The sequence below is a fragment of the Pollachius pollachius genome (assembly GCF_949987615.1).
Source record: "Pollachius pollachius genome assembly, chromosome: 9".
Lineage (NCBI taxonomy): Eukaryota > Metazoa > Chordata > Actinopteri > Gadiformes > Gadidae > Pollachius > Pollachius pollachius.
This window is the reverse complement of record NC_136942.1, coordinates 7,095,896-7,117,871: the sequence shown is the minus strand read 5'-3', so window position 1 is coordinate 7,117,871 and position 21,976 is coordinate 7,095,896. Positions and strand designations below refer to the sequence as shown.

Here is a 21,976-nt window from a genome sequence, read left to right as displayed (position 1 = left end):
TATATATATATATATATATATATATATATATATATATATATATATATATATATATATATATATATATATGTGTGTATATATATATATGTATATATAAACAGCATGAAACAAATGAATGTTGCTACAATTAGTAAACACTTTTCCCCTAACGTTACATGAATGCATTGCATCATCAGATTTGCTGAGAGATTAGCTCGTTGTGTTTGATCAACGGCAGGAAGCACGTTCGCAGAGACATCAGCAGCCCGACCTGAATGCGCTGGTCTGGCGCCCCCCTAAGTTGACAGTCATAACCTTGCATCCCTCGGAAGGGGACAGCACTAGAGGAGGCTGCTGTCAGATTCTTCCCGGCTCCCCATCGTCCGGGCGATGCTCTAGCCTACTGAGCAGGTGCGGGAATCGCGCGAAGGTTACACGGACAGACGCATTCGTCCGCTACGGGAGGTAAGGTAACATGAAAGGCTTTGCGTCCTCTTGTGCGTTTAAACGCTAAGCGCTTGTTTCTTGAGAAGCCGGGGCGCAGCGGTAATTGACAGCCCAGGAATCAGTGTTGTTTACAACAGACTGCGTGGGATGCACTGATGGGTAAGAGCCTACCGCAATGCAGAATTATTCATGATTTGGTCAAGCAATTGCATGTTGTGCCTTCATGATATTATTAGTTGTGCATTGGACGTGCAAAATCTGACATCCATTCGTGCAAAACGTGGTGTTGGATGAATTGTGGGGAAGGTATGCCTTGGGACATTGCAATCAATGACCGATATATCTCGTACTCTGAGCCGGTGGAAACGGGTGGTATACCTCTCGCAGGTTGTCGCCTACTATCAAATCGGGTGTTTAAGTTATATCCAAGTCTTGCTAGATTGTAACCGCGTCTATCTTTACGACACAGCAAGAAACGGAGCCGCCAGACACCCTTTCCTTGCTATCAGGCTACCCATTGATATTGTGCAGTCCGTCGAGTCGTTGAACACTTGCCTTTTCTGTGATTAAAACGCCACGAATTGACTGTTATTATCTGGGAGAGCTATGAAGTGCTAATAGGGAAGGAAGGTGAGTGCGAAAACACACTGATCCGTTAGGATATTAAGGGCGCGTCCAGAGACTCAACACTAAAAGAAGAGACTTGTGCTGGGAGTGACTGATTAGCAGAAAGCCACAGAGACAGCCACAGAGGAAGACTGTTCGAAACAGTGGCATCTGGAATTGTTGATAACTTTTGCCTTGTTCATATGTTTAAGCTTAGGTTCATGGCAGCCACATTTTTTAGGAGGCGTCTTTTATATCCATTTATGTTTGCCTGTGTTGTTTTTTTAAACCCACACTGGTGTGGTGTGGCTGTGTACCACAATGTCTTAAAATATATTAGGTTAGAGAGATAACAGTATAAGAGAAACAACACGAAATGCTAAATATGTGTCATTGTATCATTCTGGATTTCTTAGAGTAAGCCTATCAGCACTGGACGGCACATGTCAGAGTAATGCCCCGGCTGCCTGCTGGGTGGTGTGTTGGGTGAATCCTAGAATACCACTTGAATGTATCTGCTGGACCCTGGTCCTCATAATAATGTCCCATCACTCCTGTGTCCTGCGTGCTGGAATGTCACAGGTCCGGCCATAGGCTAGGCTTCACAGTGCAAGCGCAGAGCAATCCGATTGGGTAATCCCTGTGGCTCTCGCATAATTCAACAAGTTGAATTTTCTTTGACAACGTAAGTTCTGTTCAATGCAATTCCTATTCCAGCCTTAAGGGTTGAATAGACTATTTTAAGGTTCTCCTTCCTGCAAGACTTGGCTGGGTTGTCCGAAGTGACTCAGAGAACACCTCTTCCCTCACAAACTTGTGGGCAACAACAAGACTGAAGTACTGAAAAATAGGATTAGCTCTTCAAAGAGTGCCTGTGCAAACTCTGTAACCGACTTTCAGATGTTCGGCCGATGTTTTCCTCAAAGCATAACTAAGTTATACTAAGTTATACTCCCTCCACCATCAGATATGTTTAATAAAGAGGTCTATGTGATTTGGGCAGGACACACTCAGTCTAACCTTTTGGGCCGATGGCCATTTTAGATTAAGGCATTTCACTGTTGTTTTAAGGAGACAAGATTGTCTTGGGAGATGTCCTCCAAAGCCTCTGGCAGCCTGCTTGGGCATAGATTCAAAAGGGAGCGATAAGGTCTTTGCAATTCTTTTGAACAAAGGACCACGTATCGATTGGTGTGATACGGCAATCTGCAGAACTGCGACATCATCTCCGTCAGGTGGAGCAAGAGGAGATGGGGTTCGAATGGGGATAGATTCACCAAGCTAGTTTACTTTAAGTGGCACAATTAACTGAACCAAACACAAACGATGTCACACACAGGCAAACACATACATTCGCGCACACACGCACACGCACGCACACACACACACAAACACACACACACACACACACAGACACACACACACACACACACTCACGCGCGCACACGCACACACACGCGCGCACACGCACACACGCACACGTTTTTCAACCTAGTCGATGCGATCCGAGAACTGCAAACTCCCTTTTTCTGCTGGTGCTGGTGTTTGGATTGTTCAGCATTTCACGCCCAGCTGATCAATAGGGAGATCATGTAATGGTACGGCAGTAAGGCAGGGCAAGACGTGGCCGGGGTACCGCACAGCCCTCTCCTCTGTTCATGCTTGAGGAGGCGAATAGACCACAGTGCTTTCAATCTCAGTCTGTCTGTGTGCACACAGACCCATACACAAACACACACACACACACACACAGACATAGACACACACAAACTCTCACACAGACACCCATATGCATACAAATACAAGCACGCATCCAAACACATTCACACACTCAGGGCAAGTCTAGCATCGATTCCCTCACTGTCAGCAAGCTTCTGCTGTCTCTGGAGATTTATGGGGAAACAGGTAGCATGCGGAGGCAGGGGGGAAATGTGTTGGTCAGGCAGTTTATTTTTCCCACACATAGTTTCCATTTCAAATGCTTTCTGTTATTGTCCCACTCTAACATTTTACCACACACCTTATGTGCTTTTGATGATTTTTGATATGATGATTCATGATATTCATCCTAACTTCTCTCTCAGGAAACAGTTAAGACATCTGCTAAGCTAATGCAATACACAGCTGGCAAAGATAGTGGGTAACTAACCGGTACCCACCTGACTTTGTCAACAGCCCATTGGTGGATTAAAGGCTTTAGTTGTTCGGGCTGCTGTTCTATTTTTGCGACCAACTCTCCCATTCAATTACTTTTCAATTCGGGTACATCTTTGGCGGTGGGTATAGCGGGACCCTCTATACGGTTCTTTTTAGTTATTTAGCAGGCGCGTTTCTCCTAAGCAACTTGCTATGTTGCAGCGATGTTTGTAATCAGCAGGCAGGCACCGCTGGTTGACGGATGTGAACTCGAGTCGTTCGGTTAGGAATCAAAACTCCCCGACCCCTCTATAATTCTATAATTATTTGGTCATTGTTGGGGTTTGTGTGTGTGTGTGTGTTGCTGTGTGTGCGTGAGTGTGGCTGTGAATATGTCTGTGGCTGCGGTTGTGTCTGTGGCTGTGGTTGTGTCTGTCTTTGAATATGTCTGTGGCTGTGTCTATCTATGTGTCTGTGGCTGTGCAAATGCTCTCCAGTCTTGAGTTTGAGACTAGTTTGATTTATATTAAAACAAGCATTCAAGACCTATTTTTAGCGTTCCTCCTCTTCGTAGGAGATATTTTTATCCATATTTTTGATCTTTACTAACACAGAAAAATTCCATTTTGGTATTTTTTTCTGTTTACTATAAAACATGGAAAATTGCCCCCTCACTCCCCTGACTCTTAAATGCCCTGTTGCTGTCTTGTCATTAAACCGTTTTCAAATGTTGTCAAACTCCCTTTCTTAGACACAGTGGTTTGTCTGTTTGCTGAATGCTGATAAAATGCTGAGCCATACTCCTCTTACGGTATTTATCTGCCAAAGAGATGTCTCCTTCAAAATCACATTACTGCTGTTCCATTAAGATAATGTGTCTCACCGCAGGGAACGGTACGAAGAGCTAAATGGCCACGTATCTCCGTCCACCACACAGCGCGTAAAACAACACGCAATTGGTCCATTCACAGAGGATCTCGGCTACCAAAACTGGTTAACGGAGGCTTAAATAACAACTAGAGAAGAATTTGTTGATACCAAAGTAATTAGAAAATGGGAGGCGTAAAAGTGTCTTCAATCAAGTTTATTTGAGTTGAGTCGTTACTTTTATGGTCTTAATGTGATGTTTGGCGCAATAACAATACACAGGGGATGATACTTGTTAATTGTATATTAGCACTTGCATTGTTTGGCTGTGACCTTCATGTTGGATATGCCGTACATGCTTTCTGTAAAATGTAATAACCCAGAAGTAGGTTAAATCTGACAGGCCTTTAAAATCATCTCCTCAGCTTTGTCTTTTAGGGTTTCTCTGAGGTAATTTTAGGCTTCATAATACAACGGCAATCTTTTGGGATTAGCACACTTAATTTAGAAAGAGATTACATTTGTGCCCTTTGCCTTCAGATTTGAGTTAAGGGCATGATTGCCCTCTGCTCGTATTGCTTCCAATATAATTCATCTTTCTGTGCTGCCTGCGACCACGCTAACGTTTGTGAAGGAAACTGTTAATTCAGAACCACCACCATCCTTAACAGATATGACGTTAGCCAGCATGTATTTAATTTCTACAATAATTATTGCAAATAATAGGCCTACATCAAACAGTGCCTAATCGGGAATAAATATCAGGGCAAATGGTTCACAGTTTTCTTACTAATTAAACTGCCATTTGTGAGAATCTTAATGTGAATGTTGTTAATTAGCCAATGTCTCATTGCATCAAAGATCACCCTCCTCTGGGTATTAGCTTAGCATGTTATTAGCACAGATATCGTGTTACACGCACTAGTAGGGGTTCCTCACAAGGGAACTTTGTGCCATCTGCTTGCGACCTCGGAGAGAGTGCAGTGCCTTGTTGACAGGGTGTCTGATGTGAGTGTGGGCTATTTTGTGTGTGACGATGTAACCACAGCTTTGTAGTGTGGAAAACAAAATCTGTGCTTTACACAAGTAGCCTACAGCATTTTCTGATCCACCAGACACAAAACAAGCCTTCTTGTTTTTTGAAGGGCGTTGGATAACAAGCTGAGAATTTAGGCAAGTTAGGTAAGTGCTTAACTCAAATCTGTTCCTTAATACTTATTCAATCATAATCAAAATGATATATCTCCGGTTAAGTAATAATACATGATGGTTGTCCATGGATTACATTACTTACAACCAACTCCTCTCGCAGTTTGGTTCATCTTTGGTTCATTGAGGTGTGTGTTACTTAAAACCGAGTGTAGCCCAGGTCTTGCTCTCCTCTCTAATATTATATTCAGCCATAATTAAGTGGAGGCTGCTTGGCAGTCTAGTAAACGTTGATGACTCATATCTTTTGGCAAGCGGATCATTCAGGGAATTCTGTAGCACAACACTCTGCTTACGATAGGTTCAAAGACCTGTTTTATTTACTGTATTTAGATACTTTTTGTAGATACTGGCATTCTATACTATGTTCAAATATGATGCTATACTAGACTACTCTATTCTACAAAACATGAAACATATTATACTTTAGATATAACATTGTATAACAATCGTGTCAGTCAGTCATGATTTCCTGTGGATGGAGGATTTCTTCTCCGCCCCCAAAAGTGCCAAAGGTACACCCAGGGCAGTAATGCATTTCTTTGAGCATGGGGAGGGTTGGTACCGGTGGCCTAAACCCCTCCTCTAGGCTGACCCCTAGCAGAGAGACTCACTAATGCATGGCTTCAAGGTCGGCACACGGTATGCCGGGATCCCGCTGGAAAATCTGGAGGAATTCCAACTGCAGCGTCCGTTGGCCAAAGCCACTTCCGTACCGACGGATTGCTCTGTGAATGCCCGTCTGAAATCGCACCTTTGCCTACGAGGCAGCGCCAGCAGCCCTCTGTCGTCCACCGCGATGCCAAAAAAACAAGCCTGACGTGACACGGTGGAAAGTATCCAATTAGAGAGACGTATCTCCTCCCTCGAGCCACTCTGGAGGGCTCTTGAACAATCCCTGTTTCTCTGTGCACATGTACGTCTATGGCACTCACAAAAAGACAACTTCCCCGGTAGAAACTGCAGAGCTGCGTCAGCCCTGCTAGCTTGTGATATCCTTCCTTTCACGACAGAGGCAGCTTAGAACTGTTTTTGCGCTTAATAGAGTACTAATGTTTGTGTGTTGAGATCATCAAGTTCTCGGTGTGGGGGGGGGGGGGGGGGGGACCCGCTTACCCTACAGTGTGGGTTACCTCTGGCTGTTTGAGCTGTGTGGGATGCAGGGATGAGGGAGGGAGGGAGGGTATACCCGGTGGGAGAAAGCATGGTGGTGGAAGCTAAATCCTGCAGCCAGTCCTAAGGTGAAGGGTTTCCATGGCGCGTGCAGGGAATCCTGAACAACTTAAGCGCCTCTTTATACATTTTCTTTTTTTTTTTCCTCTCGTAAAGCCGATGGACAGCTAATTGTTTGTGGATCAATAGTGTGCCGTCCCAGCGGCTCCGTGGCGTGAGTGGAGTGCGTTTGAAACTCGCAAAATCCTATTACGCGTGGCAGGGAACGGGAAGGCCTACAGCACTAAGAGCACTAGTGACCAAAGAGGCCTCTCTGGTCACTAGTGCTCCGTGAGCTCCTGTGCGGAAGCCATTATTCAGTCTCTCTCTCCTTGTTTGCTTTCAATGCGCGCATTGAGACCGCCCATTGTTGGAAGCGTCCGCTTATGTAATTCTTTTCGACCCTCTATCAAATATAAATCTGTTTTGCCCGCTATGTTTTTCAAAAGAGGGGTGGATTATCATTATTTCTGAATGTGAATGTATGGACGTCCTGCACGTTGTCGACGAATCAACAGGCCCTGGAAAGTACAATGAATTTGGAGTGCTGTTGCTCTTGTTGTTTTTTCATGTCCAATTCAGCACAGATGGTTTATAAATACCTTGTTGTGAAGTCGAAAAAAGATTGTGTGTGTGTGTGCCTGTGTATATGTGTGTGCATGCATGTTGGTGTGCCTGCGTGTCTGTGGGTGGGTGCTGTTGTGTGTTTGTGTGTGTGTGTGTGTGTGTGTGTGTGTGTGTGTGTGTGTGTGTGTGTGCTTGTGTATGTGCGCCTGTTGTAAGTGTGTGTCTGCGTGCTGGTTCGGTGTGTCTGCCCGCACGTACGTGCAAACAGACACCGACAGACAGAGAGAGGGCATGGAAGCAGAAAAGAGAAAGCAAAGAAAGTGAAAGAGCAAGTAGAGAGCAGCGAGGAGGGAGATGGAATAGAAAGACAGCGAGCAAGAAAGATGGCTAACGAGCATTAAGAGGAGGACAAAATGCTTGGAGCCTGGCGCTCATTCTTGTCTGCAGCGTTACCAGAAATAAAGGCGGTTGCTGTGTTGCTGGATAGTCCCGAACCCTCCCGGGCAGCGAAGCCTCCGCCGTCCCAGTTTGCCAGCGTGTATGGCGGGCAGCCTGGCCCGGCCTCCCCCCCCCCCCCCCCCCCCCAGATTCTGAAGAGCCCCATTGACGTGGGCGGTATTAGCATTCAATGGAGGTGGAGGATGTTGAGCAGGTCAGGGTTTGTGTTCCACACTACCTAACTTGTTCTTCGCTACAGAGGTATCAAATGTGTCCCTCGCCGGTTGCGTAACCCGATGGGAATAAGTGAAAAGAGACGAGGCGAGCTCCCAGCTAGCCAGGGTTCTCCCTTTGTGTACATCGCTTTCAGCTGCCAGAAAGCCATGGGTCACTCACGGCAACGGCCCCGTTTTGGCTGGATCCTGTCACATCTGGCCCACAAACGCAGTGATGTAACCGCTCGTGTCCTGTTTATTTGATGTTTTCGGTTGTTCTTTGACAGCTACTGGAATTATATGCTTCTTGACAACTCTGTGTACGGCCACAGTGTTTTTGAAGTAGCTGAGACGGCCCAGGAGAGTTTTGGTAATAGTTGTGTGTATTATGCAAGGGTCTGGTGCTTCTGTGGGGAGTAAGCCTGTGAATGCGTTTTCATTAGTTAACATTTTAGCTGCAGCAGCTCAAAACCTTCAGCTATAAAGCTGTGGTGTTTGGTCATGATGAAGCAGCTGACATAATCCCTGGACATTCTAAATATTGATTAAAGGTGCAATTGGGAGAGAGAGAGGGGATTTGTGTGTGTGTGTGTGTGTGTGTGTGTGTGTGTGTGTGTGTGTTCCACCTCAACTGGGCAAATTAATAACTTGCATGAACATTTGAGTGCCCATTAGTTTGAGATAAAAAGACGCCAACTCCTATCCGTGCCAGATAAAATGCCCACGAAAGCAATGGAGATGGCCACGGCGAAGACTGTGGTTCTGCCAAGTGAGGTCCGCACAACCTCCATCGAAACACAGCTTCACCAGATGGGAGGGCTTCACTGGACGCACCATACACCGTCACGATAGGACCAGTGTGAACTATAACCGTGTGTTCCATTCACAACTGCCTGATTTGTTAATGTTCCTTCATTCCTTTAATTACACATTCCAAAGGTTAATGTCATTGTTGGCATTATTCTATCCTATTATCTGCTAACGCAGCCAAACTAAACAATGGAGGTCTTTCAGTTTGTTACCCCTGGAACGAAATACAATACAGCTGTTCAGTCTGGGTCATCCCCCAATCCTTTACCGTCCGGTACCCCCCACCGTGGCACATTGACTGTTATCTGCAACACACAGTTCCCACCTATATATATATATATATATATATATATATATATATATATATATATATATATATACACACACACACACACACACACACACACACACACACACACACACACACACACACACACAGACACACACACAGACGCATGCGCGCACACAACACAAAAACACATAAAAAAACCCACACACATATACACCCATATACATGCACACGCACACATATACCTAAACATGCACACAGTGCAAGGCAAGGCCACACATCTTTCTCAGAAGTAGTATTTCTTAGAAGTGACAAATCATCTTATATTGCACGCACACACACAGACACACACACACATACATTTACAGACAGGATGACTCACTGCACACTCTATACCACAGGCAAATAATGTACAGACATCAGATAACAAAAACCCTACGAGGTAATCTAAAATTGTATTCACACATAGAGTGAAACAAGGCGATAACATCCTTAGAGATCCGCGAGGGCTGGTTAAATGCAGAAGTGTCTGTTTGATGAATGACATGCATGCATGTTTTCTTAACCTAGTTTGTCTGTATGGTTTTTGCTTGAGGGGAGCGTTAGGATGTCTGAACCCAACACTGAACGTGAAGCTATGTAGGCAGTATTCCCGGAACCGTTTCTGTACGGTACTCAGTTAGACCACGCACTGGGACACGTCCACGTAACTGGGGATTGAACAACCACATGTTCAAACAAAGACCATGTTATCCTCATGCCAGAGATTTCTCCCGGTGGTCTTAGCAGGATGACAACTTCAAACAGTTTGCTAGTTTATGACTAGTATCCAATCGTACTGATATTATTGTTTACTCTTATATTAGTATTGCTAGTTTGGTAGCCTATTGTTTGCTTGACTATTGTTTACTGAAACATTATTGTTTGGTGGTCTAGTAGCCTATGGTTTGCTAAGATACTATTGTTTGCTAGTTATTTTCTTACTAGTAATGCATGTATACTGTGTATACTGTGGTTGGCTACCACAGTATTATGCTACCGCTACTATTTTCTTACAGCAAGCATTTTCCTTATTACACGGCTACTTACTAAAGAAAGCAATCATTTCGCACATGATATAGCATCGCGAAAATATTTAGTAATAAAAAAAAAATTGTATTGCTTCCACTAATAGAAAATAGTCTGTTCAATATGATGGGTTGAAATAGTGTCCACAGCAAAGGTCTGTTATTCAAAGCAACTTTATGTTATTCAAAGCAGCGGGCTGCAGATTTAAAAACCTCTTGCTGATGCCTTGACCGACCTATCAGGATCTGGTATTCACCGAAGCTGTGGAATGTTTGCTAATAAACTTCAGAGCTCTGTGAGTCCCAGAATATAGACAACACTTTCACAGAACTATGGGTTGATCAACATCCCACGGTGGCCTACCACATGTCAGACTGGAAAACATGTTGTCTCAACGCCAGAGATGACTTCCTGTCATCTGGAGGCCATGACACCGCTCACACAAGGCAATCTTTTGGTCTAATTAAAAAAAGATAAGCTTTGTTTATACAGGGAAATCCGTCTCATTGTGTCTTTACAAAATGAGGGGGACATCAGTCACATACACAGTGTCAATTCCATGTGCGTGCGTGTGTGTGTTTTTACATGATTATTATTCATCTACTTCGGCTCAGCTGGGTTGTTTACTTTGGCACCTGGTTGTTGCCAGGAGCTGCGGCTCCACCGTGTGACTTGGCTGCCAGGCGGGCGATGATGACTCAAGTCTTTGGCCGGTCGGCATGGCCTCATTGGCAGGCGCCACTCATGCTGTTTGTCCGAGCAGCGGCCTGGGTACGTCCATGTGCTCCTCAGCGGTAAACACACACGGTTTGAGGACGATAAGCGAGTCCATTTTCGCGTGTGCCCGGTGAATTAGAGTCGCAAGGATGTACCGGTGGTCAAGATTCAAGAGGTAACATGTATTTGTATGGAATTATTATTTGCCAATGCGGCTGGCCTACTTAGGTGGAAGAGCAATGCTGCCTGGGGAGAAAATCCTGAATGTTGCATAATTTTCAATCTCTGTTTAAGTGTCATTGAGACGGGGTGGTGGGACAAGATGAGTTCATGGAAACACGGCGGTCAGTAAATATAGAGAGCTGGTGTTGTGATTTTTGCTTTTCATGTGTTTTATGAGAGCATACATAACCTATTGTCTATATGGCTATTCAATCCAAACAGAGAGAATCATCATGATACAAACAGATACAAACAAAAAAATCCTAATGTAGGGATCTAAAGTCTCCTCAGGCAGCAATATTGTGGGGTTATTAATTATGTAGTAAACCAAAATAAAAAAGAACATTGGAGGAGAAGGATTACGTCTTGTGTTGATTTAAAATAAATGCGTTATTTGGAGGACTTATTGAGCGTGACGCGTAATGAATATGTGAGGAGGTGTGTGTGTATCATCAACAACATCAATTCAAATGTGTTTTCCATTAGGATTCCTGTGCTAAACCAATGCTTTGCCTGGCGGCCATATTCCAGACAAACAGCTACGGTTTCCAACTCTTCAAAGGCAGATAACATTCTCCTCTAATTCCGAAAACATTTCCCCGAAATTGTGAGCAGTGTTCCCCTACGATGTGGAAAATGTAGTCAGTTGCCAGTTTGACGTTTCGTTTTCATGGACAACAGACTGGTTTTTGTTGTCCTTGAGCACAGTGTAGTCGTGTGTCTCGGCGCGGCCATGCTGGCATAGCGATGAGAGTGGGGGAGGGTCATCTGAAGGAGAAACAGATCAAGCAAATTAAATTATGAAATTCTCAAGGCTTCAGCACACTAACTCTGGGTCGTTAATCAACCGCTCTGTCGTTTACTGACCAGGCAGGGTAGGCCTGACCACTGTAATAGGGTTTCCCCTGATATATGCAGGCCTACTACTACTCATGGGATGAATGAAGTAGGATAACAGAGACAGAATCATACATCGTTTCAGATGCAGCCAAGAAGATTTAACGAATAAAATCAAAAAACATCGCAGCAACGTTGTTTTGTTTGTAATCCAATTCGACTGTATTTTGGGGTGTTGATTATTTTTTGGCTCAAATTGAGGGCATTTGAGTTTTAGGGATGTAAAGAACAGATTGGCATGTCTCCATTTCATCATGGCTCTTTAAGACCACAAAACTCAATCCCATAGTCAATACAGTGTAATGGATACAGTCTCTCAGTATCACCTTTCCTAAATACTAATAAAAATCAATCATTGATCCACAAACCAGTTAGGGATGGGAAAGAAAGAATAACTTTTACCAAGGTCATTTACCGAGGTCAAGGATTCGTTCGGTCGTTGTGTCCACTGTTCATTGCCCACCATTCTCACAAAGCTTGTCTCTTGAGAAGTGTCTTTGGTTTGTGACTATAACTGACTTACACTGGCCTAGTCTGCCTTCCTATTATCTTCTTATGAGGGTCAGTGGTTATACTTCCGCCATTTTATGCCGATGAAAAGGTCCAGTCAAGTGTAGAGGCTAGAGAAAACGCTCTTCAGCTAACTAGCACTTATCCCGTGACTGTTCACGTGCAGTCCACACACACACACGTACACACACACACACACACACACACACACACACACACACACACACACACAAACAGTGTGTCTCAAACAAGTTAATCTGGAGTCACTTTGTTTCTGTAACACAGCAGCTGAAGAGAAAGAGAAATTGTTCAGTGCGTGGGACCAATAAGTGTTGAGTATAACAGAGTAAGGGCTAGCCAGAGATTATGGTCATTACAAGGCTTCTGTGTGCTCAACAATTGTATAATCAATGGTACTCAATGTAGAAAATTTGATTTGGTTGTGGTCTGTGTTATAGTTTATAATATATATCTATACCAACCATATATCTATACTGTATACCGGTTATAAAGATGTTTATAGGGTTAGTAATGCGATACGATGATACAACTTGCCAGGCCATTTGACACATTGCTACTGTAGCCTTCTATACTTGACCGTACTATTATACTACACTATACTATGCTAGGCTATACCTGCAATGCTACGCTATGCTAGCATGTAGGATATGCTATCCTATACTACATTACACTATTATATGCAAAACTATACTACACTATACTACACTATACTATGCTAGGATATACATACCATGCTACGCTATACAAGCAAATTGGATATGCTATCCTATACTACATTGGACTATTCAATCAAGAGAGGAGTGCTCCGTTCTGTTTGCAGGACTACGGTTTTAAGTTTAGATAAAAAGCCTGGTGTTAGGTTTCATAGTCCTTGTGAGGTTTGTGTGTTAGTGTGCTTGTGTGTGTGTGTGTGTGTGTGTGTGTGTGTGGGGGGGGGGTGTGCGTCTGAGTGTTGGGGGGGTCTGTGATGTGCTAAGGGATGGGCGTGAATCTGTGATACAAAAACAAGATAAAAGGGAGGCAGTGCTACAAGAGTGAATTTAAGAATGATGAAATATAATTGCATGGATTAAATAGGACAGAGTCAATGTGTGTGTCTGTGCGTATGTTTGTTTGCTTATGTGTGTGTGTGTGTATGTGCATGAAGGAGAGAGTAACCAAGATGGACAGAAGAAAGGCAAGAAGAGAAAGCAAGCGTGTCAACATAACTGTGAATGACAAAAACATGGCATCAGGGTCCCCGCTTGGTGACCCTGTTCGCTAATTAGGTGTCAAACCCATTTTTCTACCCCGGGAAATAAAGATTGTATCGAAGAGCTATAATTGCCAGAAGGCTGAAGTGAAAATTCATCACACCGCCATTAACATACTTAGGCTTTTTGATCTTAACGCTTTGTGTGTGTGTGTGTGTGTGTGTGTGTGTGTGTGTGTGTGTGTGTGTGTGTGTGTGTGTGTGTGTTTGAGTTTAAATCCAAATGATCAGTTTGATAGATTGGACACTAGAGGTAGGCCTAATGGATCTAAATAGCCATTTAGTACCGTGGGCTCTACTATAGCTGGAGCAAACACACAGTACGTCTGTATCCGATCCAATTAGTCTCAATATAAATAATCATTAACTGTTATCTGGTTTCTCAGATAACAAAGCTATAACTGTTGCAACGTTGTGACCACGGAGCAGAATGCTTCCTAACATCAGGGTTCAGATGGTAGTGGATCCTCTCAATAGCTCACCACATCTTTACCAAGTTGTTTTCCTGACCGATTTCCACTTGCCTCTCTGTGTTTATCCCCCCCCCCCCCCCCCGACAATATTTGCATTTTGTTCAGCGTCGCATGAACATTGGCCTATTTAACGCAGGCCTCCAACGACCCTTCCTCAAGACACAGCGCGCCTGCCCCCCCACGCTGAGGACAGCCCGCTGACCCCCCAAGCTCGTCCCATGGAGAAGGTGCCACTCTAAGTGGACTGGGCATTTCAGGACCTTCCGTCTGATGCATTGTGTTGTGGCTGCATTGTGTTGGCCTCTCGTTGTGGTCATTGATGCTCTCTTTGCGGGTCGTATATGCTATTGTGTCGCTGCTCCAAAGTGCAAAAGAGCAAGTCATTGTCCTTCACAAACACACATCCATCATCGGTCAATACGATGACATTGCCGGTGACCTATATGTGAAGACTTGAGGTCAATGGGGGGGGGGGGGGGGGGGGGTTTAAATACCTAGGCACATGCGAGTGGTCTTTTGAACGTTGACATAGTACAGATGGACACATTATGCCCAGACGGAGCCCATGGCAATGCCAGCTTGTGAGATATCTTGGCATCTCATTCCCCGTGGGGATGAAATAACCCTGAAATAATAATCATCTTCTTTGTTCCTTTTTCTGTGAAGCAGACTTGCCCTCTGGGAGGAAAATGGCCCACATGGAAATGTAACAGCAATATCAATGCACGTCTTCACACACACACACACACACACCATTAGGCGTTCGATCTCACTTTCATTAAATCCCTGTATCGGTCAGAGGTTCTAATTGGTCCTTGTCTTGAGGGTGCCAGGACACATCATACTGAACCAAACGGGAACGGACAGAAGAGGGGGAGACAGGACAGTTAAGAGAGCTGGAAAGGACAGCAGGACAAGACAATACAGGGGAGGAAGACACTGGACTGGAGGTGCAAGAACGGTTGGACGGACAGAACCGCATTGAGGACGGGGCGGTGGAAGAGAGGGAAGGAGAACACGGAAGAACCTGATTGGCCGGTTGAGGCTGGCTGCATTCCTTGCATGACTCTGAGGCTTCTCCCCCTCTGGTCTAACCCTAGTGGGGAGCAGCGATCAATACGGTCCCAACCTGCTGCTGCTGGGGCACGGGGCCCAAAGCAGGAAGTGTATATCGCTTCTCCACACACCATCCATTATGGATGAGAGGAGGAAACCAAGTGGAGAGAGGAGAGGGTAGCCTGGCTGTTACCAGAACAAGCCAATCGTAGATTGCACGTTGGTCTGGGGAAGCTGCTGCCATATTCTGCCGTCATTGTGTTAAACCAGCCAATAGCTCGCCAGGGGGAACAGCCAGCTTGGTGATTGGCTCCCGCAAAAAACGTATCGGAAGCAGAATGAAATGTATTGCTCTTCACCAGACCCTTCTGCAGGGCGAACTCAAATCACCGGAAGAATGGGCGGGGCTACCCAGGCTAAGGAGAGGGGGGAGAGAGGAGTAAAGGGGGATGGGTTGGGGGGGATCCAAGGAAAGAAGAAGGGATCAGAAGACCTGGAGGAAGAGTGTCCAGGAGAGTTGAGGAGGTGGGGGAGGAGGAGATTAGATGAGATTAGATCAGCCAGGAGGACGAGAGGAGCAAGGATTGCAGAAGATTGCAGAACCGTCAGCCTGGTGGCATTGTGATGCTAGGCTCTGCAGGCGTTAAAACAGCTGGTTTCCAAAGTTCAGTCAGCAGGGTCAGGGGGGGTCGTTCAGTGCTGTCTTCCAGAGGAGGGGAGGACGCAATCCGCACAGCTATTTAGCATTCAAACATCTTCTTTTCCTCAGCCTCGGTTTCCTTCTCCTCCTCCGACTCCCTCATGTAACATTTCGCCTTTCAAAACATCTCTCTTCATGTTTCTATTCTTCATTCTCTCTATTCCATTTTCTCTGTCACACACACACACACTCCATTTATATCACACTTTCCCTTTCTCTCTCTGCCTCTCAACCTCTCTCTCTCTGCCTTCTCTCTAACAGTATTTTCTCTCTCCCTCACCATGGCTGGCTGGTTGTCTCAATTTCCCCACCTCACCCAATGGCCCCCTTATATCTTTATGTCTCTGAATGTACCCCCCCCCCCCACCCTGCTCTGCTCTGCCTCATCCGTTCCCCCTTCAGTAAGCAGCCCCATTCCTCCTTCTCTCTCTCTCCTTCCATCTTTCTCTCGCTCTTCTCATCTTTAATCACTTCCTCCACACCAGAGCGCTTTGTGAGGTCACAGCTGGGAGATCCTGCCGTTCCAAGGCTTGATGTTGGTGTGTGTGTGTGTGTGTGTGTGTGTGTGTGTGTGTGTGTGTGTGTGTGTGTGTGTGTGTGTGTGTGTGTGTGGGTGGGGAGCGGGGTATCATGGAAGCTGTGGAACTGGTACAGTGCTGATGTCACCCGACAGCTAGCAGGTTTCTCTCTGGTGGGCATGTGTGCGTGGGTGGGTGGGAGCGTACCTGTGTGTATGTGTGTGCGTGTGTGGGTCTGTGTGTGTGTGTGAGTGACAGGTGGCCTTACTGTCTTGCTGTGTATTCATTTGTAATTAAGATGGCAATGACAGATTTGAGTAGGAATATAAACATTGGCAAGTTATACATATATATATATTGTAGGGATATTGATGTTAGGGAATGGAAGTTTCCTGTTCCGATTGTGTGCATACTTATATGCAATCTTTTTTGTGTTTGTTTGTTTGTGTGTATGAGTTTGTGTGTGTGTTTCGCTGCAGATAACTCTGCAGAATAGATGCTCATTATACTTTTCTTACTGTGCTGCTACCTCACTCAACCCTGCAATGCTACTGTACACAATGCACTGAACACAAAAACACACACATTGTGTGTGTGCGCGTGCAAGTTTGCCAGCGTGCAAGCGTATGTGTGCACAGAAATGTAGGTTTTCCTCTCGAGGCAATACACTATATATTCCACTCACAGTACAATCACCTCATAAAATATGCATCGTACCTCATTTCCATTTCACGTTCCTTTACTGGACAACAAGTGTGTGTGTGTAATGCGTGGGTTTTCTAACACTCCTCCTCAGTCTAGTTTATCTTACTGGGCTGAAGAGTAGCATGAAGCAACATCTCATTAAATGCACTTCTGCCCCACATAGGCATTGTTCATTCATGTGTGTTGCATACGCAAGGTGCAAAGATTATAAAAAGAAGGGCTTGAAATGTCACTTGTGTGTTTGTTTGTGTGTGTGTGCGTGGGTGCGTCTCGCCACCGTACCGCAGTTTGAGACGTGGTCCCTTTGACCTCGGTCTAGCACGTTAGCTTGCGCGAGCATGTGTCAGGATATTAGCGTATTAGCGGTAGCAGCATGGAAGCCCCAGTCCCCGGGGCGTCTAGGGTGTCTCTCTGTGGAGAAAGACCACTGTACGAGGGAAGGAAGAAGTATTTTGGTTAGTAGGCCAGTAACAGAACTCCCCTAGGAGACTGGGCTCTTGCTCATCCGGCGAATGAGGCAAGTGAATATTAACTAGGATGACCTTGTTGTTGGTCTCCTGATTACCTGAAGGTGAAACGGCAAACTAGGGGCGCATGCATCTGTCGATGGCTGCACTATTCAGTTCATTATAATGCCTTTATTTACTCCTTTACAACCAGATGCTAATCCAATTAGCGCTCTCTCTCTCTTTCTTTGTGTGTGTCTCTCTCTCTCTCTTTCCCCCCTTTCTCTCTGTGTCTCTCTTGCTATCTCGCTCTTTCTCCCACTGTCTTTCTCTCTTTTTCTCTCTCTCTCTCTCTCTCTCTCTCTCTCTCTCTCTCTCTCTCTCTCTCTCTCTCTCTCTCTCTCTCTCTCTCTCGCTCTCTCTCTCTCTCTCTCTCTCTCTCTCAGTAATGCCCACTAGCGCCCTGTGGCTCTAGCGGGCCCCTGTTCTCCTCCAGCGGCCCACACCGTTGCCCTGAGACAGCCAATACCTCTTAGCACCACTTCATTTCACATTGAGGCCATTTTGGGATAATAGAAAAGTTGGGTTCTAGCTGCCAGCTGGCAGGTCTGGCTATTCTTTCTTTTTTTTTGGTACACAAAGTGGTCCAGCCGATGTTCAGGAGGATTGTTATTAGCTGCAATGTGATTTGTGCTCGCCTTAGAAATGAATCAAATGACTTGCTGGTCATTGATGGCCTCAATCTTATAACAGCAGTGTCAAAGCATCTCTGTTGCATATTAACAGTAAATTAACAGCAATAAACAGTAACTACAAGGCATATAGCCGCATCAATTTAGCTGTGTTGACAGGATTTATGCATGCATGGACGCAGGCACACACACACACACACACACACACACACACACACACACACACACACACACACACACACACACACACACACACACACACACACACACACACACACACACACACACACACACACACACACACAACACACACACACACACACACACGCTGTGAGTTTGTTTAACCCGCTTCGATGAATCGTGTCAGCAATCTTTAAATTACTTTTTAAACAATCCAATTTCTCAGATTGTCATCGATTTCTTCTTCTGTTCTGTCTGGCTGGCATATTAATCCACTGTGCTTATTTAAATGCAGGCCTAAGATTAGTCTTTCTTGCTCAGACAGCACCATGATCGTCTTGCAGGAGTGGTGTTGATACACAGCATACCCTTGGCTCCTCAGGGTGGAATACACACGGAGAGTGTGTGAGGGGGAAATTATCTTTGTTTATCCCCACTGGAACAGTGGGTTGTGCTGAGTCAGCTACCCTCTCTGCGAAACGCAAGAGCATCCCAGTGAATCATGCCAGACACATGCCCTGCACTCCAACTCCCCTATCTTTCCCTGACGTTTGCTAGACATTATTTCCTTCACTTCTGACAGATTTGCAGCACTTTTGATGAGCTCTAAAAACTGTGTTTAATGGATCGTGGCGTGCCTGTCTCAAAAGAAAAAGAGAACGGTCTCCCCTTCACGACATTTGAACAATTTACAGTCGTTTTAGATCAAACCCTCCACATGATGGAACAGGGAAATTGTTCTCACAGCTTCAGGAACTAGGATGACCCAAAGAAATCCTGACCTACTTCATATCTTTCACGGCCTTAAAGTGGGACGTTCTGCACCTGCATATTCATGTGCCTGTGTCCGTGGAGACAAGCACGTGGTTTGCTTTTACATACGGAACATCTGCATTCTTTTCCACAAAGTGTCCCCCTTGTGTAGCCCTTCTAGTATGCTTACCTTCATTTGGATATGGTGTAGTAGCTAGTGGTGTTTGACCCTCAGTCTCAAAGACCCTGGGTTCTGATTCCTGATGGCCGCAGGCTACCCCCCCCCCCCTCATCTAACCCCCATTCATCTAACCGCCTTCATCTAACCCCTTTTATCCAACCCCCTTCATCTAACCGCCTTCATCTAACCCGGCATCCTTCGTCAAGATGCTGACCCCCCTGCTCATTAACAGCATTGCTTTATAATCATCGCTCTGGATAGAAGCATCTGCTTAAAGAACTAGATAGTCTTACACATGTACCGCGTTCTGAAGCATGTTGTGTCCAGGGTAAGTGGGACACACATTTCCCGGCAAGGCTAATGGAAGCCTCCGAGGCAGCAGCATGGGAGAAAGTCTGCGAGATTAAACTGCATGAAATCCAATAACCGGAATCAATCACAGGCTTTGTTTTTGCTGTCCCGGTGAGGCGGGGCCCCGTTTCTCTTCTCTTTGTGGGCTGATTAGGGCTGTTTGTTGTTATATGTTCAAGCGGGTGTGGATGTGTGCCCACTAATTCACAGACATCATAATGGAGGGTGGATTCGTAAATTGGCATCATTGGCCAATTTGCGGTTGTAATATTTGATTTGCGGTGCTCTGCATGCGCCCTACAGGGCCAGATCTGCGGTTGCCTCGCCTGCAGGAACGCCCTTTCGCGGCTAGCTTCCGTCATCCAAGGCCCATGTGAGGTTCTGATCTTGTTTTTAAGGCGGATGATTGAGGTTGTTAATAGCGCACAGCTATGGCTATGTAAGACCCTTGTAAAAGAGGTACTGGGCTGTGCAGAAGGGCTGATGAGTCTATCTAGAGGTGTCTGTATTCCTTGCATGCTCCCTGCTGTTCGGGTGTATGTGTGTAAGTCTGTAAGTCTGTGTGTGTGTACGTGTGTGTGTGTGTGTGTGTGTGTGTGTGTGTGTGTGTGTGTGTGTGTGTGTGTGTGTGTGTGTGTGTGTGTGTGTGCGTGTGTGTGTGTGTGTGTGTGTGTGTGTGTGTGTGTGTGTGTTCGTGTACAAGTGCGGGCATGGGTTCAAGCATGTGTGTGTGTGTGAGTGTGAGTGTGGGTGTGTGAGTGGGAGAAGGGGAGTGGTGGGAGTGCTTAAGAGATTAGAGCCGGGCCGGGTTGCCGTTTGGGAGTAGAAGACCCCTCAGTGGAGGGCTCTCACCACGGGGGGGTCTCCTTTAGCTGTGCCCTATTTGCATGGCTCCCCTCTTCTGAACAGAGAATGAGGCTTTTCTCTTTTTCCTCCCTCCCTCCCTCCCTCCCTCCCTCCCACCCTTTTCCTTCCTCCCTCCTTTCCTCCCTCCCTCCCTCCCTCCATTTCTCCCTCCCTCCCTCCCTCCCTCCCTTCTTCGCTCCCTCTCCCCCCTCCCCCCTCCCTCCCTCCCTCCCTCCCTCCCTGCCTTTTCTTCCCTCCCTCCATTTCTCCCTCACTCCCTCCCTCCATTTCTCCCTCCCTCCCACCCTCCCTCCCTTCTTCGCTCCCTCTCCCCCCTCCCCCTCCCTCTCTCCCTGCCGCCCTCCCTCCCTCCCTCCCTCCCTGCCTTTTCCTCCCTCCCTCCTTTCCTCCCTCCCTCCCTCCCTCCATTTCTCCCTCCATTTCTCCTTCCTTCCCTCCCTCCCTTCTTCGCTCCCTCTCCCCCCCCTCCCCCCCCTCTCCCTCCCGCCCTCCCTCCCTCCCTCCCTCTCTCCCTCCCTGCCTTTTCCTCCCTCCCTCCTTTCCTCCCTCCCTCCCTCCCTCCATTTCTCCCTCCATTTCTCCCTCCATTTCTCCCTCCCTCCCTTCTTTGCTCCCTCTCCCCCCCTCCCTCCCTCCCTCCCTTCCTCCCCTCCCCTCCCTGTCCTGTGCACCTTAGGGGAGAGTGCTGCCATCCAGGGACTCAGTTCAGTTGTTACACAGACAATGGGAGCGCAGGATTTAGGACAGTTGGCAGGCTGGGCCCGTCGGACAGGATAGGGATGTGTGTGTGTGGCTAAGTAGCTCATCTCCTCTGCCCGCTGACACGCCAGACGCTCACAGAGAGGTAAGCACCTCGTTGACCACTCATTCTGATCTAAGGCTAGACGGCCGGGCCGGAACACCCTGTCGTTGTTATGTTGTTGTGCTTATGAAAGTGAAGGTACGGTATACCGGTAGGCTATGGGAAGAATCAAGTCAAATGACTCCGCAAATTGTTTGAAATCTCTTTGCTTCGGTGCAATGACAGTCTTTCCATCTCGTTTTGTTCAGTCCTTTCATTTTCAGTGCTTTTCATTTTCACTCACTGAAAGGAAAATTTGTTTTCATTTCAGAAACAATAGCGAGGTACGCCAGCATCCCTTAAGCGACCATAAAGCACCACATTAGTTTTTCCGTTGGCCGTTTGGGGTTTGTGTTAGGTAGCCTATTCAGTGGCATAATGAAAATCCTGCTCCTCTCAGTGGTGTAAAATGCAATTAGGCAGGATATTTGCGGCGCATATTTGGTTGACATCAGAAGAACATTCCCATTGTCGCGGTAATCTTTAATTTAAAGTGCTATCCCATTTATTTAATCCAATAAAGGGGTAGTGAATTAGACTCTCCTAAGACTAATCTTTCTAATGTGTGTCAGATATTTACTGCCTCCCTAAAGGATTGTGTGCACTGTCTGTGCCCTTTGGCCAGTGACCTCTTGTTCCCCTATCTCAAAATACTGCAGATACTTTATTTACCGTTCCCTGGCTAAACAATTGTTTTCTAGGATTCTCTGCGTTAGTCCCTGGCACAGACACGGTGAAACCGACGTATCGG

General features: G+C 46.1%; 1 protein-coding gene across 3 annotated transcripts in view; it reads left to right on the top strand.

The window, feature by feature from the left end:
• Nucleotides 1-304: 304 nt before the first annotated feature.
• The window catches only part of cntn1a (contactin 1a), a 67,577-nt gene continuing 45,905 nt past the window's right edge, over nt 305-21,976 (top strand). Inside the window, exon 1 of one of the 3 annotated variants that reach the window (XM_079744083.1) lies at nt 305-444. The gene's annotated coding sequence lies outside the window, so the exon portion shown is untranslated. Of the gene's footprint in view, nt 445-521; nt 586-21,118; nt 21,229-21,976 lie in introns of those variants that run through there. The other 2 variants (XM_079744084.1, XM_079744085.1) reach the window with 2 other exon arrangements.